The following is a 16,025-nucleotide window of genomic DNA, read 5'->3' as shown; positions in this document are numbered from 1 at the left end:
TCTCTTTTTTTTTTTTCTGGAGTAGCTCTGTTTCCCCTCCCTCCCCCCTTCCCCCTCTCTCTTCTCTCTCTCTTCTCTCTCTCCTCTCTCTCTCTGTCTTGTCTCTGGTGTTTGTCTCTGGGAGGAACAGGGGGCTGCCTGCTTGGAGTTTGTTGTGGGGGGGGGGGGGGGGGGGAGGGGAGGGGTGTGTGGGAGGGAGGAGGGAAACGGGGGGTGTTCTCGCCAGGACCCCTCAGTCAACTTGAGATTTGAGCAATAACTTCCCCTTCGGGGCGCCCCCCCTCCCCCTGCGTGCCCTTCCTATTCCACCCCCCCACCACCCAAAAAAAAAAAAAAAAGACAATGGAAAAACCTGGTCTCCCCCTTCCTCCCCTCTGCCCTCCACCCCTCCCCAGGATAAATTGGAAGTAAGTTTATGAGCAGCCTCGGGAGCCTGGGCGCTGAGTGCTGGGCCGGAGCGGGTGACAGAGGCGGCGCGCCGGGGGTGGCGGGGAGGGGGGTGTCACATTGTCCCGGCGGGGGGCCGGGGAGTGGGGGGGGCGGCCGGCGGGGGCGGGGGGCGCGGAGCCTCGTCCGCCCCCCTTGGGCTCTCTCCCCTCGGCCCGGGGATGGTCGCCAGGGCTCTTTCATTACCCCACCCCCCACCCCCTCGGGATGCTGTCGGGGGGAAGTTTTTATTATGGTTATTTATTTAATTTTTTTTTTTTTTTGGAAAACCATCTTGTTTGGTGACTGAGGGATCTGCTTTAAAAAAAAAAAAAAAAAGCTGCGGCTGCTGACGCTGCCGGGCCCGAGTGTGTGTGTGTGTGTGTGTGTGTGTTGGTGCATTTGTCTTGGGTGGCCGGAGCAGCGTTGGGGAAATTCCGCTTATTCTTCTTCTTCTGCAACTTGTTATTCCGGAGAGTCTGCCTGCACCCCTCACCCCGGGGCCGGCCCTCCCGCACTCGCCCCCGCCGCCTGCGGCCGCGGGGCGCCCCCGGGACCCTGAGCGGGCCGGGGCCGGCAAGAGAGGGGCCGCGGCCGCCCCTCCCCCGCCCGCGCCCCCGCCGGGGGGGAGGGGCGCGCGGAGTGGGACTCTTTCCGTTTGGTCCAGCCCCGTCGTGCACGCAGTTCCCAACACTTCTCGTCATCCTCTCTTTGGTCTCTTTATTCTGCTGAGCGGTGCTGCTAGGATTTCTTTCATTTTTTTTCTCCCCTGACCACGTTCGCGATGGTGGGTAGCAGCAAGGTGGTCCTGGCAGGGGAGGGGTCGATGTCGAGATTGGGCACCGGGGGGAAGAATGTCTCCTTTCAACTTTGTCTGTGGCTTGCACCCCCGGAGAAGGCCACACGCCGGTTGTGGGGTGCAGATGTGCCGAGAGTGATTTCTAAGTAGTTGAGTTGTCGAGATGAGGGTACGACTGCTAATGGTAGGCAGGTTTTGTTTTCATTGGTGAATCTGGTGTCATCATATTCCGGTCATATGTTGAAATATTCTTTGTTTAGGTCTTGAAGTAGAGGATCTTACTCCGCACGTCCACATTGTGGTGTTTTTAAATGATGTCTCTGCAAGTCTGGCTTTCTAGAATTTAAAATGTGAGTTAAGGTCCGGGCGTGTGCGGGCCTCAGCACTGGCCTTGACAGTGAACTTTGTGGCTCTGTTTTGGTTTTCAAAGATTTGCTCCATAGCTGGGGTGCGAGCTGTGCATTTTAGTGTCAGGAATGTAGATGCTTGAGCTGGGGACGTTGGAGAAGGAAGAACATTTATATATTAATAATTGATAGCTGAATATTAGGATCAGATTAATTTGGACTGATGAAAGTTTTTTTTTTTTTAAAGCAGCTATGCACTCTAGGAAGGAAGCCTTTTCATAGGCACACTTTATAGGGGTTCTTTAGGGCGCAGAGCTTGAATATCTCCTTTTAGAGAGGATACTCACCAACATCTGTAGCTTCACTGAGGGCCTGATAAAGGGACTGAAACTGGGGCTAAGATATCGAAGTGTACTTTTCAGTGTTTATGTTGTTTGTTTACATCTGATGTTCACTCACGTTTGGCCAGTAGAAATAAATAGGTCAGCTTTTCTTTTGCCTTCTGAAAACTAGCCCCCTCACCCAACCCCCTTTTTTCCTAAGTTTCACAATTTACTTGGTTTCACAGCATTGTAGGAAATTGTTACTACATTTTTACTGGAAATACTATTATTCATTTTGATTTTGGTAAGTCCTTTTCTGTTCTTTTTTTCTCTTTCTGTTTGTATATGGAATCTATGTTGTGGGCTTAAAACTGGCTTATTAAGGTCCATTTAAAATGTCTAAAGAATGCATTTTAAAATCTCGGGACACATCTTTTGATGGCAAAGAGGAAGTTTTTGTTTGCAGTTATGTTCATGTTTATGGAAAAATTCTGTACTTAAAACTTTCGTAGATGTACAACTATCCTTAAATGAAGAGCATAGTAATAGTGCAGAAAATTCTTCAAACAAGTTTCTGGCTAACACGTTAAAAATATTCCAGGTGCTTTTCTGTATGTCATACTTTTAGTTTTTTTAAGGTAATAGTATTTGCAATATGACTGATGTTGCTTGGATGGTCTTAATAGTCCTTTTGCTTGAATGCTTCAGAAGGCTTTTTAACATAGTTTTTAGATAATTTTGCAAGCTTTATTTAAGCTTATTGCACTTAGAACTCCCAGGCGAGTCTTTATGGAACTAGAAAAGTAAAAAGCCCCTCGCCTCTGCCAGATTTTATTTTTAAGAGGTGTAAGTGTTGGGCGGCTCCTGTTTCTTTTAGCTTTGAAGGATCCATCCTTTTTCCCATTCAGTCATCTGGAAAGAGCTGCCTCAGAAATACTCTTCTTCTGCTTACATGAAGAACTCTAAATGCTATCCAGCAGGAGGTGCTGCAGCAAGATAAAGGAAACCTCTGAATTGTAAGGGTCTTGCTACTTATTACAGCTCTACTTAGCTTCAGCTAAGCAACAGGATTAACACCTTAAAGTTCCAGAAAGATCTTGAGTAAGTCCTTTGAAAAATTCCATTTGCTATTAGAAGCTGAAATTTGTGACTGTTTCTTACCTGCTTACAATATTACACAAAGTAGATTGCTTATGGTGGACAGCTTAAGGATGCTGCCCTTAGGTACAGAGCACTGTTAGAAATATTTTGCTTGGAAAATGATTAGTCTCATATTGGAGTTACTCTCATATTGGTGAGTGGAGTGTTGAACACGTTTTTAAAAGTTATGTGCTGTGGATTGCTATAAACAAAAGTTGTTAATATGACTTTGGACTTTGTGGTTGTCTTTATAATATTAATACGAGTGAGATACAGAGTACTTGAATTATTATTGGAAAGGTAGATATTGTATGGAAAAATTCTTAGGCTTTCTGTGTTTTTTTCTTCCCATCTGTGGACAGTAATCCTAATAGATAAATTTTTAGGCCCTCAGCTTTATAAATACATGCAGTTAATGTGTTTGAGTTGGCCTCCAAAGACTGAGGTTCTTGAACTAGAAGTAAAGTTCTGTCTCTGGGTATAGGTCATTGCTGATATGGCTGTTAGTACCACTTAACAACAATTGCATAAAGATGGAACTATTTTCATAACATTTATAGCACATGGTCCTTTGAAACTCTTGTTAGTGTTAGGTGAATTGATTTATCACTGGAAATACTATGGTACTGTGGTGGCTTTTAAAGTTTTATATCAAAGTTTTAAAAACTTAAGAATGTGTAGAAAATTTGATGAACTTGATTTGAATTTTGTTTGTTTTTTGGAAATAATGCTGTACTTTTTTCTCAGTAAGATCAAATGATATAATACATGTGAAAGTTCTTTGTAAATTGTCAGAAGCCACGCAGATGTTAAGTTGTTGAGATAGGTGGCTAATTAAACATGGGCAGAAGCTCCTGGCTTTAAAATATTAACTTTCTCCATATCATTTGGGAAACGAGTGCATTAAAAGTGCACCCAGAACGCTTTATGAACTTTTTCTTAATACTGCTGTGGTTACCAAAAAGCTCTTTGTTAGAATATTGAAGCTTTGTTTAAAAATGCTGTGTAGGCAGTTTCCCCTAATTAAAAAAAAAAGATCATTTTTTCCTTTTGTAGACCCTGTGAAATGTGTATCTCCTGTTAAAGTTTTTCTTCATTCTCCATTGATGTGCTAGTAGTTAATTTTAGTGATTATTTTAAAGTTCCTGTATTCTTCTGTAGACTTTTAGTAACACACAGAGTAACAGCTGTCACGGTTAATATTTTGATTGTTTTGACTGATCCTGCTAACTTTCTGAAAAATTCTTGCTAACTAAACCATTCAAACTTGTTTTAGAGTGAAAAAGACATGTATCTGTGTGCGTTAGTATTAGGTACCTGTGTGTATCATTTTTGTTTTTCTAATTGAGAAGGATGCGTGAGGAAATGACTACTCAGATCTAGAGGAGTGCACTGAAATATTTTTGGTGTCAAAATAACTTAGAAGTTTAAAACTCAGAACTTTGAGTTCTGGCTTTCTTAATAGACGCTACTCATATATTTGGACTGAAATAAAGTAACATATAGATAATGGGGAGTTCCTATTTTGTGAGCATATCAGAAGGTGTAGTAGCCTAAATTTTAGAATTAACTACTCTGTATGAAATAACCTCAACTAGAAATTAAATATAGAACCTTGCTTCAGTGAAGGGTGAGAAAAACATTTAACTGTTTAGATAAAAATGAAACTTCTCAGGGTAATATTAACGTTTTCATCCTAGACAGTGAACACTAAAGTTTTTTTTTTTTTTTTAAGGAAATACTGACATTAAGGTTTTAGTAATGTGTTTTAAATTTTGGATCCTTAATATTTTATTTCCGAAGTCTTTTGTATTTAATTACTGTTGAAAGGGAGAAAAGGAAGGGGTTATAGTCTTAGGTCTCTAACCTTTGACAGAAATCATTTACATCTATATTCAGAGCTGATTTCTTGAAACATGTTTGAATCTTCATATTAATTTGTGCTAGGAAATATTAATGATTTATGTTGACTTCTCAGAACTTTTGTACATGGGCTTTTTTCATAGGCCCTAAATATTCTTTAGGAGCATAGCAATGTATTTTGATCACTTTCTAACTTTACCTGGTGTGTATTTTTGCTGCTTGGAGGTGTTTTTTTAAGTAATATGTTAATACTGCATGAAAATTATTGTTGCTAATTATTTCTTAAATAGCATATGTTTCCTTCTTTGTATCATGTGTGTGCCTGTGGCCATACTGTTTTGTGGGCTTTCATATCATCTTATTTGTGTATTGAGTTTCTGAACAGTTACCTTTGGTGAGAATGTTGAAATAGACTGTTCGTTAGGAATAACTTTTATATTGCTTGTCTATCAATTGACTCTTAAACTGGGATGGTAGTGAACTCTTCCCTTTAAGAGATAAGCTGTGTTTCAGTCATCCTTTGAGCTTTTCTAAAGCAACTTTCTTACACTAGACACTTGTTAGGCATTTTGAATGCCCCTCCACTTCTCTCCCTCCCAACACACTGCATACTGCACACCTCTGCCCCCTTTTAAAATAAAAAATAGTGAGCAGGTCTCAGCTGGAGGAAACTGTTCTTTCCTATATTTTGGAATCATCTATGGAAATGTTTTTCTGCTTTTTAAAGTAGACAAAAAAAGTGAACTGATAATTCGGAGATAGGAAAGGGATGGGGGCTAACAGGTTGGTGATCTAGGTTATATTTTGACTTTGTTTGTGGGCCTAGGGGAGAAAAATAACTTAAACACAGAAGCCAAAAAGATGGGTTTTGTTTTATTGTTTTGGCTGCATTGAGAATACAAACTGTCAGTACTTGAGGAGAAGGAGCAGCAGAAAGGAATTGATTTTTTTTCTGCTGCAGATCCAAGTATTGTTAACCATGTGGATCTCTAAAGCAGCATACTTACAAATCAAACAGTAGTTGATTCTCTGACTCAATTAGCAGTCAGAACCCTAGACTATTTTTTTAAAATTTTAAATAAGTACCAAAAACTTCAGAGTAATGACAATAATTTCCTGATAAAAGTGGGTGATAGTAACCATGGCAACTGCTATCTCTGGCCTTATGGACAGTATGTTGTATTGATGAAGCTTCAGATCCTGTAGTAGCCTGTCACTTTTATGGTGAAATGTAGTAGCATGTGTTGCAGGTGATTTTTAGCTGGATTGTGTTAAATTTGTGTGCCAGCTTATCTTTCCTTGTTAGGAATTTCTTGGACTGTATTCCACAACATGTTTGTGAAGGTGCTGTTGCCTGAAAATAACCCACCACCTGTGTTAGGCCTCCTAATGCAGATTGCACTTAGTTCTTTCCCTGCCTCCTTTTCAGTGTTGCAGAAAATAAGAGAGTGTGTAGAAATTATATACATATATTACAGCTCAAAGTTATCCACTTGGATTTGGACATGTCACTAATAGCTTATAAAAAAAAAACTTCTGTGTTTCTGGAAAAGGTCAGTGGATGAGAGAAATGGATCTGTAATTGGTATTTTCCTGAGTGTTCTTTTCACAAACAGATGTGTATGTGAATTGAAGGGTGAGAAGTGGAGGGGGTTGAATAGTAAGAACTCCACAAAAGAGGAACTTAAGTATTATTGTTGTTGTGTGTGATGGTTTTATGTGTATACTATAAGAATATATTTCCTCGTGGGCCTAGTGGGCAGTATGAAAGTATGGAAAATGTTTTCTTGTGAGAATTTTCTTCAAGAAAAATTGTTTATAAAATGTAACTTGAAAGACTGTTAAGAGAAAACCTGATAAAACAATTAAAACTCTTGGGGTATAGGGGATAGAAAGCTTTGAAACTGATCAAAGTTAAGAAATTGTTTTAAAAGTTGTATCTTTAAGTATCATTTAAAATTTGTGTCACATCTCTTTGCTTTTTAAGGATTTCTTTTATACAGTTACTCTGTTTTTCTAAAGTGAAAATGTTGATCTAAGTGTTAATTGATACTTTTTTTCTGTATGTAGTAAAGAATCTGTGCTAGGGCAGAGAACAAACAAATTATATGTAGATTTGACTAGGCCCTGATAATAAGATCTAGTCAGATTGTGCTAGATAGTTCAGAGTTTCTTAAAACTTACTGTGATAGGGTGAAATGGTTTACTTACTACAAGTCCCAAGATGCATTGCAGTTTTTTGCCTCGCTCCAGAATAGAGCATTGCATGCTGGGACCTGTAGTTGATTTTAACAGCACAGGGAACCCTTCCCTCCTGTCTACTCCATTTTATACACAGCTTCCCAAAGCCTCTGAGAACTTTCTGCTAAGTAAAGTTTGATTGCTAATGTCATGATTATTATGCTGCTAGTATTCTAAAGTGAGTCTTCAGAAACACCCTAGTGTGATTTTACCTTAGATGCATTAGCTGTTTTTTAAAATCAGTTACTAAAAGATTTACATGTAGAATAGCATACATATATGTATATATTCAAAACTTGACTTAGCAGTTGTAGCTTTTTTGTTGTTTGTGATGGTACAGATTTCTTTATAATTACAGCATTAATTGATTGCTAGTGTGGGCATTAGAATTAGAAGACTGTTATTGTAGGGCCTGATATATATCTGGTTCTTTCTTTGAATGGGGACAGCTAAGTTGGATGGAAGGGTTATTTTTGTGCCAGAATTTAAGTAGAGTTTTTTATTCTTCTGTAATGATTGTCAACGTCTTGAGTCTCAGTATTCTTGAAATGGAAGACAAAGTCCTGAAAATAATTGTTATTTTAGTGTAAGTTTAATACTCAAAGCTAAAGGCTGAAAGGTAGAGAAAAAAGTAAGGTTATAAAAACAAAATGTAATTTGCTTATATTTTCATTTGTAAATTTAAAAATTCTGTCTTTTTGAGGGTTCTAATACTTTCCCCTTTCTTAACTAGTGTCAGTGTTGTTATAGGGATTAAATGTTAAAATCTGTGAAAGTGCTTAGCACAGTGCCTGGCACATAATAAAGTCTCAATAAATGTTTATTGTTAGCAGTAGGTTTAGTAGTAGTGTTTATTGTTATTTTTTAAAATATCATGATTTACATTTTTTCCTCTCTTTTTACATTATTATTTATTTGATCAGAACCTCAGGGTGTTCTAAAAAGGCCTTGAGATTTTTCGTGTATAGTAATGATGTGGCAGTTCCTTAGAATTTTTTGCCATACATAAAATGTCTTCACACCTCAGTTTCTCCTTAAGTGATATATGCCCCAAATCAGACAACCAGCTATTAGCAGAATTTTCATTGGGATTCAGCTTTGCCTATTCAGAACTCTTTGTCACTGTGCCATGGCCTTTGGTTGATTTTAGAAAGTTCAAAAGATAGTGAAAACTTCTTTGTTAATAATGTTTGCGCTGTTAGAACATCTACACTAGTTGATTAATGAAAATAAGATGCTGTAAAAATTTCCTCGTGTCACAGTGTATGTAACCTTGGAGAAATCCTGTCATGTTTAGAAGCATGAAACAATCTGTCACCACAGTTCACAGTGCTACAGGATTGATGTATTGGAGGCCAGTGAGCAGCCCCAAAAAGAAAGTGTAGTTTCAGGTCTGTGGGATGTACCTAAAATGTTAGGTTCAAAGAAGTCATAAGTCTTTATGTTATTTTTCTCTTTTAGGACATGAGCTGCTTTTCAGCTCTTGAAATTGTTCGAGGATGATTTTTTATCTACACGGCTTTCAGCTTTTTGAGAAGGAAAAGGGACACCTGGGAATATTGAAAAATGTAGGCATAAGTTGTGGTGTATGTGCCTTAGTCTGAGTGTATGTAGAATCAGGGAAGTGTCTTTGTTACCTCCTTGACCACTGTCTATTAGAGTTCATCAAATGCTATTGCTGAGGGCTGCTGTGTTTATTTAAGAAAGCTCTGCCTTTAGTAGTAATTATTTAAGTACTTATTTATACAGCAACCCATTCCATTGTAATACTACTAATCTTTTTTCCTCATAAAGGTGAGCTGAAACTTGTTAATATTTGTAGTTGAGACATTAGATAGATTTTTTAGATATGTCATAAATTTATGGAATCTGGTCTGATATGCTTCTACATTATGAATGGTTTTATTTATTTTATATTAACTCATCTTTTCAAGACCTAATATTAAAATGAAATTAATTCAGTGGTTACAAAGATGTTAGATTCTAATGGCTAAGTGTAAGGGAGAAAATGGTCTCTGGTGTTAATTGGCCAGTACAGGAAGTTTGGATGAATTCTTATCTACGTTTTATAGTTACACACTAAAGTTGAAAATAAGGAGAGGATGTAAGAGGTGTGAAACTGGGCAGCCATGTGTAATTATGTATAGAGTCCTCTGACACACCTAAATGATTGAGCACAGTTTTCTATCTTTTTTTAAATGAAGTGTCCCAGACCACTTGTAAATGAAACAGTTGTGATAGTGTCAGAAGACTTGGGTTTAAGACCAGTCTTGTCACTGGCTGTACACTCTTGGGAAATTCATCCTAGCTGAGCTTTAATTTTCCCAGTACTGTAGTAAAACTGGGATAATGGTGAAAGCCTGCTTCACTGTATTCCTAAAAGGATGAAATAATACTCTTGAATGTACTTTATAGACTAAAGAAGTACATAAAAATTTGAGTTTTTAATCACTAATAGATGGCTGGATTTTAAGATATCTGTCTATATTATGTTAACAATGTTAATATTTATAAAATTTAAGTGTATGAGTTAGAATCATAATTGGTGATCTAGATCACCCTCCCCGCACCATGGCCAACAGACAAGTTCTTAACGTGTTTACAGTGTAGTTCTTGACAATATGCACTGCTGTGTTTGTGTGTATATATATAAAAATATTGTAAGTGTACTGTGTGTTACATTATTGAAAAGTTTCAATTATGGCCTTTTATGTTGAAAAATATTCTTATGTGCTAATATTCAAACTTAAACAAATACATGTATTTTTTCTTAGAGAAAGGGCATATATATGTAAGATTTTAAATATTTGGCAAGTTGTGAACAGTTTTTGTATTTTAGGGTTATCTGTTATTATATGTTTAGTATGTTTATGAATATGTTTAGTACTAGCCTTTTTACATATAATATCTCAGTTAATTTTAGTCCTCACAGCAGCGTTCTGAGGATTTACTGTTATTATCCTACCCCCATTTTACAGATGAGGAAATGAAGGCTTCCCTGGGATCACATACATAGCCATGATACAATATTAATTCAAGCCCAAGTTTGATTCCAGAGTCCCTCCTTTTAAGTGCCTGTAATGCTGTACTAAACCCTGTAATTCCTGTAGAAGCTTAGCAAGTGCATTACTAAAGGAGTTTTCAATCCACTGAAATGGCCACAGCTTTGACATATCCTTTTAAGAATGTTTCATCTGATTTTGTTGGGTTAGGTTGAATGTTTTGGAAATAGTAAGCAGTGGAATGGAATGGAAATGAAGGCATTTGGGATAGTGTATTTCCTGACCTAGGTGGCGAAGTGGTAAAGAATCCACCTGCCAAGGCAGGAGACACAGAAGATGTGGGCTCGATCCCTGGATCAGGAAAATCCCCTGGAGTAGGAAATGGCAACACACTCCCATATTCTCGGCCTGGAAAATTCCGTAGACAGAAGAGACTGGTGAGCTACAGTCCATGGGGTTGCAGAGAATCAGGCACGACTGAGCGCACACTACCTATGTCCTGTCCATCACTGTATGCCCATTGCAAAGCACAGTGCTTGCTATGGAGTAGGGGCTAGTATCTGCTTCTTAAAGGTTGCAATTTGGGTACTGTAGCGTGGTAGGTTATCCATTTTCTTAGTAGGTGCAGATGATTTACATTAGCTATTTCAATCAGTCCTTAGGTAACTGTCAGCATTTTAGAGGGTAAGATGGTAAGTGTCCTTTCTTTTAATAGTTTAATATTTTAAAAATATCAAAAGGCAGAGGATTGGAGTTATAAATATAATACTTGCAATACAGATATGTGTAAAGTAGAAAACAAAAGTTAGTCCATTCTCATCTACTTTAAATTTTTCCTGTGTGTTTAACTATGTATAATGTTGTTGTTTAGTCGCTAAGTAGTGTCTTACTCTCTTACAACCCCATCATGGACTGTAACCCACTGGGCTCCTCTGTCCATGGGATTTCCCAGGCAAGAATACTGGAGCAGGTTGCCATTTTCTTCTTCAGGGGATCTTCCTGACTCAGGAACTGAACCCATGTCTCCTGCACTGGCCGGTGGATTCTTTACTGCTGAGCCACCAAAGAAGCCCCATGTGTAATGTATATCCATTTTAAAAATAAGTAGAATTATACCATCGTACTCTCTTAAAGTTCATTTTTTTCAGGTGGTCTATCTTAAAAACTTTGGCTTGTTTTTGAAAATAAGGCTGAGGTGGGAAATGGTAGTGAGGTTGGAAGGAGAGAGGTAGGTAAGATTTGTACATTAAGATTGTAAACCTCTAATGCCCTAGACTGATTATTACCTATGGGGCAAAAAGCATTTTAAGTTCTTTTTGTTTGAGTTGAGTTGCATGCGTGCTCAGTTGTGTCCGACTCTGTGACCCCGTGAACTGTAGCCCGCCAGGCTCCACTGTCCATGGGATTTCCCAGGCAAGAATATTGGACTAGGTTGGCATTTCCTACTCCAGGGGATCTTCCTGAACAGAGGGATTGAATCCTTGTTTCTTTGCATCTCCTGCGTTGTCAGGCTGATTCTTGACAACTGTGCCACCGTTAGAAATCGTCGTCGTTATTTTTTAAAAATTTAAAATGTCATCTTATGTAAAATGACAACATGTTTTCTGTCCTGCACAAGTAAATTAGGAAATATCACTTCAGAATTAAGTTCTGTTGGTTTATTCTGGTAGTTATTTTATAAGGAGATCAGTTGTGGTTTCAGATAAGTTTTTAAAAAAAAATGTAGTCTCTGTTTCTGATTGTTAGGAGGGGTTCATTCAACATTTACACAGGAAAGTAGAGTTTTAAACCAAGAAAATACTTGTGCTATTTTAATAAATAGAAACTCAAACCAGTACTGCTTAATGGACATACAGATATTGCATACAGATATCCTGCCTAGGAATTAGTGTTGGTTGACCTCACCTTCATCCCTAACCCTACTTACTCAATCACCTTTGAATGCTATACTGGTAACCCAGCATTTTTTAAAGGAGTAAAATAAAAAAAAAAGGTAAATAATTGGAAGTGCCAATGATTTAATGAGTACTAATACTTCATTTTTTCTGGTGTTATTTATATTTTAAAAAGCATACTGAAGACTTTATAATCTGCAGTAAAGATCTTTTGATTCTAGCTTTGAGAGTTTTGACTTGTTGATAAGTTTATATTAATAATTCACCTTTGTAATTTTTAAGTTGAAAATTTTTATTTCATGGATAATAAGTTTTTCATTATAAAAGTTTAAAAACTGTCTCTCTAATTCTAGAATGTGCTCATATCTAAAGTGCTTTGTACATCTTTAGATCCATATTTACTGAAGTGCTGGAGCATGGCCTTAAAATTCTACAAATTGGGTCTGATAGGGTGTAGCAGTTAACTAGTTTTAACAAGCCAAGTTAAGGTTATGTCTCATTGGTAGTGTTCTTAGGTGCTTTTCATTTTGTGTGGCTCAGACTATGCTCTGGAGAGTATTTTATTACTTCTCATAATAATTTGATAAGTGCACAAAGGACTCAGTATATGTCACGGATGGTAAAACTGAGGCAGAGACAAGAATTTGAGTAAGTTGATATTAATAGCAGAGCCTAATTTTCCTGGTTTTCTTATTCTAGTTTTGGTCTTCTTAACCTCTAGTACCCAAACTTAAATATTATGGCCCCCATAAATATACATTTATATATAATTTCCTGAACCTAGAATTTTATGTATGTTATAAAACATACAGGAAATTAGAAATTTTAAAAAGGATGAGATTTAAAAATATAAGTTGTAGTAATTTCTTCCCATGGCCCTCTTCTTTCCCCAGGGTGGGTGCACCCACTTGGAGACTAGCGGCCTAGACAGGCCATTCTTCTGCAGAAGAGGCAGCCATGGGGACACCTGGAGGACCCTTGGTACAATGTGTGGGGCTCTTACGTTGGAGTGATCTTTTACAGCTTTTTAATTTTAAAGCAACAGCCTTTCTTGCTGTGAAAGCTGAATGATCGAGAGTAAAGGCCTTGAGAGAGGTTAGCTTAAAAGACAGAAATATAGGCCTTATTTGTTTTCTTCAGAGTTGACCAAAGGGAGAAGGCTGCCCTACCCTGACAGCTCCTACTCCCACTATGGAGATGGCAGTGCCTTTTTCTGTTGTTGTTAGGCAGTTTATAGAACGCAGGATAGCTTGGTAAGCGTCTTCTCTGTGCCTGATATGACGTAACATTGTGGAGTATGCAGCATGCATGTTAAGTACAAGTGGTTGTATTTGGCTTGTTGCTGCAGCAGTTTTGAGGCTGTCTTAAAAAGCAATTATCACTCGATAGGGTTGGATATGTGCAAATTATTGAAATCATCATTTCACAAAGACCAAACTTTGTAACTTGAATTATTCTATTTAGTATTTGTTTTCTACTCCCCCTGCCACCCCCCACATAACTCAGAGCAGAATTCTTTTTCTGAAAGGAACAGATGCCGTTAGCTTATCAGGACCTGATACTAAAAAGCCCACAAAAATCTTTCTGCTGCTTATTCTCTTTATTTAATGTATATGCAAAGCGTAGTGTAATTATTGCTGTTAGAGTGTTTTAAGCTGGTGGTTCCTCCCCACCCTTTTTGTCCTCAAGGGAAAGAGATCAGGAATGCCAAATCGACAACTTGGTATAAGGAAATAATGACCACTGAAATAAAACAGGAGTTCAAATAAAAAGCAAACCAGATACAAATGTAGAATGAAAATATCTTTTAGTAAAATGTTAGCATGCTGTACTTGGAACAGATGCCACATTAATTCAAAAGAGAGCCCAGAAAATGTGGCAACTTTACGATGTCAATGGAGGGAGCTGCAATAGTTCCTCTTCTTATTGTGTCAAGTTCTCAGTACCTCCAGGTCCAGTCTCGTTTTTCTATTTATTTTCTGTGTATAATCCATGTTAATATTGCAAATATTAAATCCATGCTTAATATTTTTGTTTATATTATTAAATACATTGTCATATTAATAGATATTAGGGTAAAAGTTCAGTAACTTGTAATCCAACAGTAATGAATCTTGTTTTAAATATGCATGTCAAGATTTGTAGAATCTGAGGCAAAAATGGACTTTTCTAGACACCCTTCAAGGCACGTATATGATAATAAGGTAGTCTAAGAATTGAGGCTTTCAAAGAGGCCTACTGCTTTTTGAATGTAGAATTTGGACAAGTTACAAAACTATGAGAATTTTGCATTTTTTTCTCATTTAAATCTGCAGTTATCATTGGACATTTGCTCTGATTTTTAAGTAGCTTAGATTCATTCATTCCTTTTGCTGTGTTTTTTATGGTTGGAAAGAAGAAAGGGTGATGGAAGGGTACTATATGCTCTTGGGTACTTGCAGGGTGACATTGATTTTATGGAAGATCTCACTGGGACGTCCCTGAATTGCCTGCATCTTGCAGTGCGTGGTTAGTGTGGGTCTGTGTGCAGGGAGATGGGCTGGGGGCTTTCAGCCTGACTCACAGCATGCTCCTTCCTGGGCACTGCAGTGATCTAGTCCCCGGGGGCACACCTCCTATGCCTGTAACGGAGTCTGCTGAGCTTGCTCAGACGAGCACTACTCACTTTCTCTCAGCTAGTCGAAGCATGAAGCCTTACAATTTACTAGTTTTGTGAAAAGGTTAAAAGTTTTGTTTTCGGGCAGTTGGAATGAAGGGAAGTTTTTAGCAGGCAGTAGAGCACAGTGGTTAAGAGTGTGGGCGCTGGAGCCGGAGCCAGTCTGCATAGGCTCAAATCCTGGCTGTGCTCTGCGCAGTCTGGATTTGTATTAGCTCTGTGACAGATCACTTCATCTGCTGTGCCTCTGCCTCGGTTTCTTCATCTGTCAAGTTTGAATAAATAAGAGTACTCTCTTTCTGAGGTTGTTAGAAGGAATAAGTAAGCGCCTGACACGTAGTAAGCACTAAATAAATGGTGGCTGTTTTTAGCTATTATTAACCTTAATTCTAGACTTGTTCTCTTCTCAGGGTTTGAGACAAATGTTGCATAATGGGCAAAGAGCCTAAGCTTGGAGGTCTGACCTGTGGGTTGGAATCTCAGTGTTTGTGTGTTTAGTTGCTCAGTTATAGCTGACTCTGTGTGACCCCATGGGCTTGTAGCCCACTGGACTCCTCTCTCACCAGGAATTCCTGTCCATGGAATTCTTCAGGCAAGAATACTGGAGTGGGTGGCCACCATTCCCTCAGGGGATCTTCCCAACCTAGGATCAAACCCAGTTCTCCTGTATCGTAGGTGTATTCTTACCATCTGAACCACCAGAGAAGCCCCTGGACTCTCAGTGCAACCACTTCAAGTTGAGTGTGTGACCTTGGATTGATTACTTAAGCTCTTTTTAACAAATATGTCTCCTGTACATTCGTTCATTTCTTTTGCTATGTTTTTTATGGTGTTTAGGAAGAAGAAGAAAGGGTGATGGAAGGGTACTATGTGCACTTGGATACCAGTGCTATATATCAAGCATTCTGCTGTTCACTTGGACTTTTCAGTTTCTTTACTGATGACATAGGGACAATAATAGTGACATCTTTGGATCGACATGAAGATAAAATGGGGATGTCTTAAGATACTTTATAAGCTTGATTATCATTGTTACTCTTGTTTAGTTGCTAAGTCATGTCCTACTCTTTGTGACCGGCTGGACTATAGCCTGACAGCTCCTCTTGTCTGTGGGATTCTCCAGGCAGGAGTACTGGAGTGGGTTGCCATTTCCATCTCAAGGGGATCTTCCCAACCTAGGGATTGAATCCAGGTCTCCTATATTGGTAGGCGGATTCTTTACCACTGAGACACCAGAGAAGCCCGCTATTATTGTTACAATCCCACTAAAAGTTTATGGGAAAAGGGTAAATATGGAACAACTTAGTTAGAAAAGAGAGTTTTTTCCTGAAAT

At 38.5% G+C, this 16,025-nt stretch overlaps 1 protein-coding gene across 24 annotated transcripts in view; it reads left to right on the top strand.

The window, feature by feature from the left end:
• Positions 1-16,025, top strand: part of PHF21A (PHD finger protein 21A) — a 193,578-nt gene that overhangs the window by 744 nt on the left and 176,809 nt on the right. For 3 of the 24 annotated variants that reach the window (XM_043910347.1, XM_043910438.1, XM_043910357.1), the window contains exon 1: positions 1,222-2,199. The exons of 10 other annotated variants lie outside the window; for them this stretch is intronic. The gene's annotated coding sequence lies outside the window, so the exon portion shown is untranslated. 11 more of the 24 variants (XM_043910443.1, XM_043910372.1, XM_043910466.1 and 8 more) reach the window with 8 other exon arrangements.

The sequence above is a fragment of the Cervus elaphus genome, chromosome 1 (assembly GCF_910594005.1).
Source record: "Cervus elaphus chromosome 1, mCerEla1.1, whole genome shotgun sequence".
In the NCBI taxonomy this organism is placed as follows: Eukaryota; Metazoa; Chordata; class Mammalia; order Artiodactyla; family Cervidae; genus Cervus; species Cervus elaphus.
Note: the sequence above shows the minus strand (reverse complement) of the source record. Positions and strands in the feature narration are given on the sequence as shown.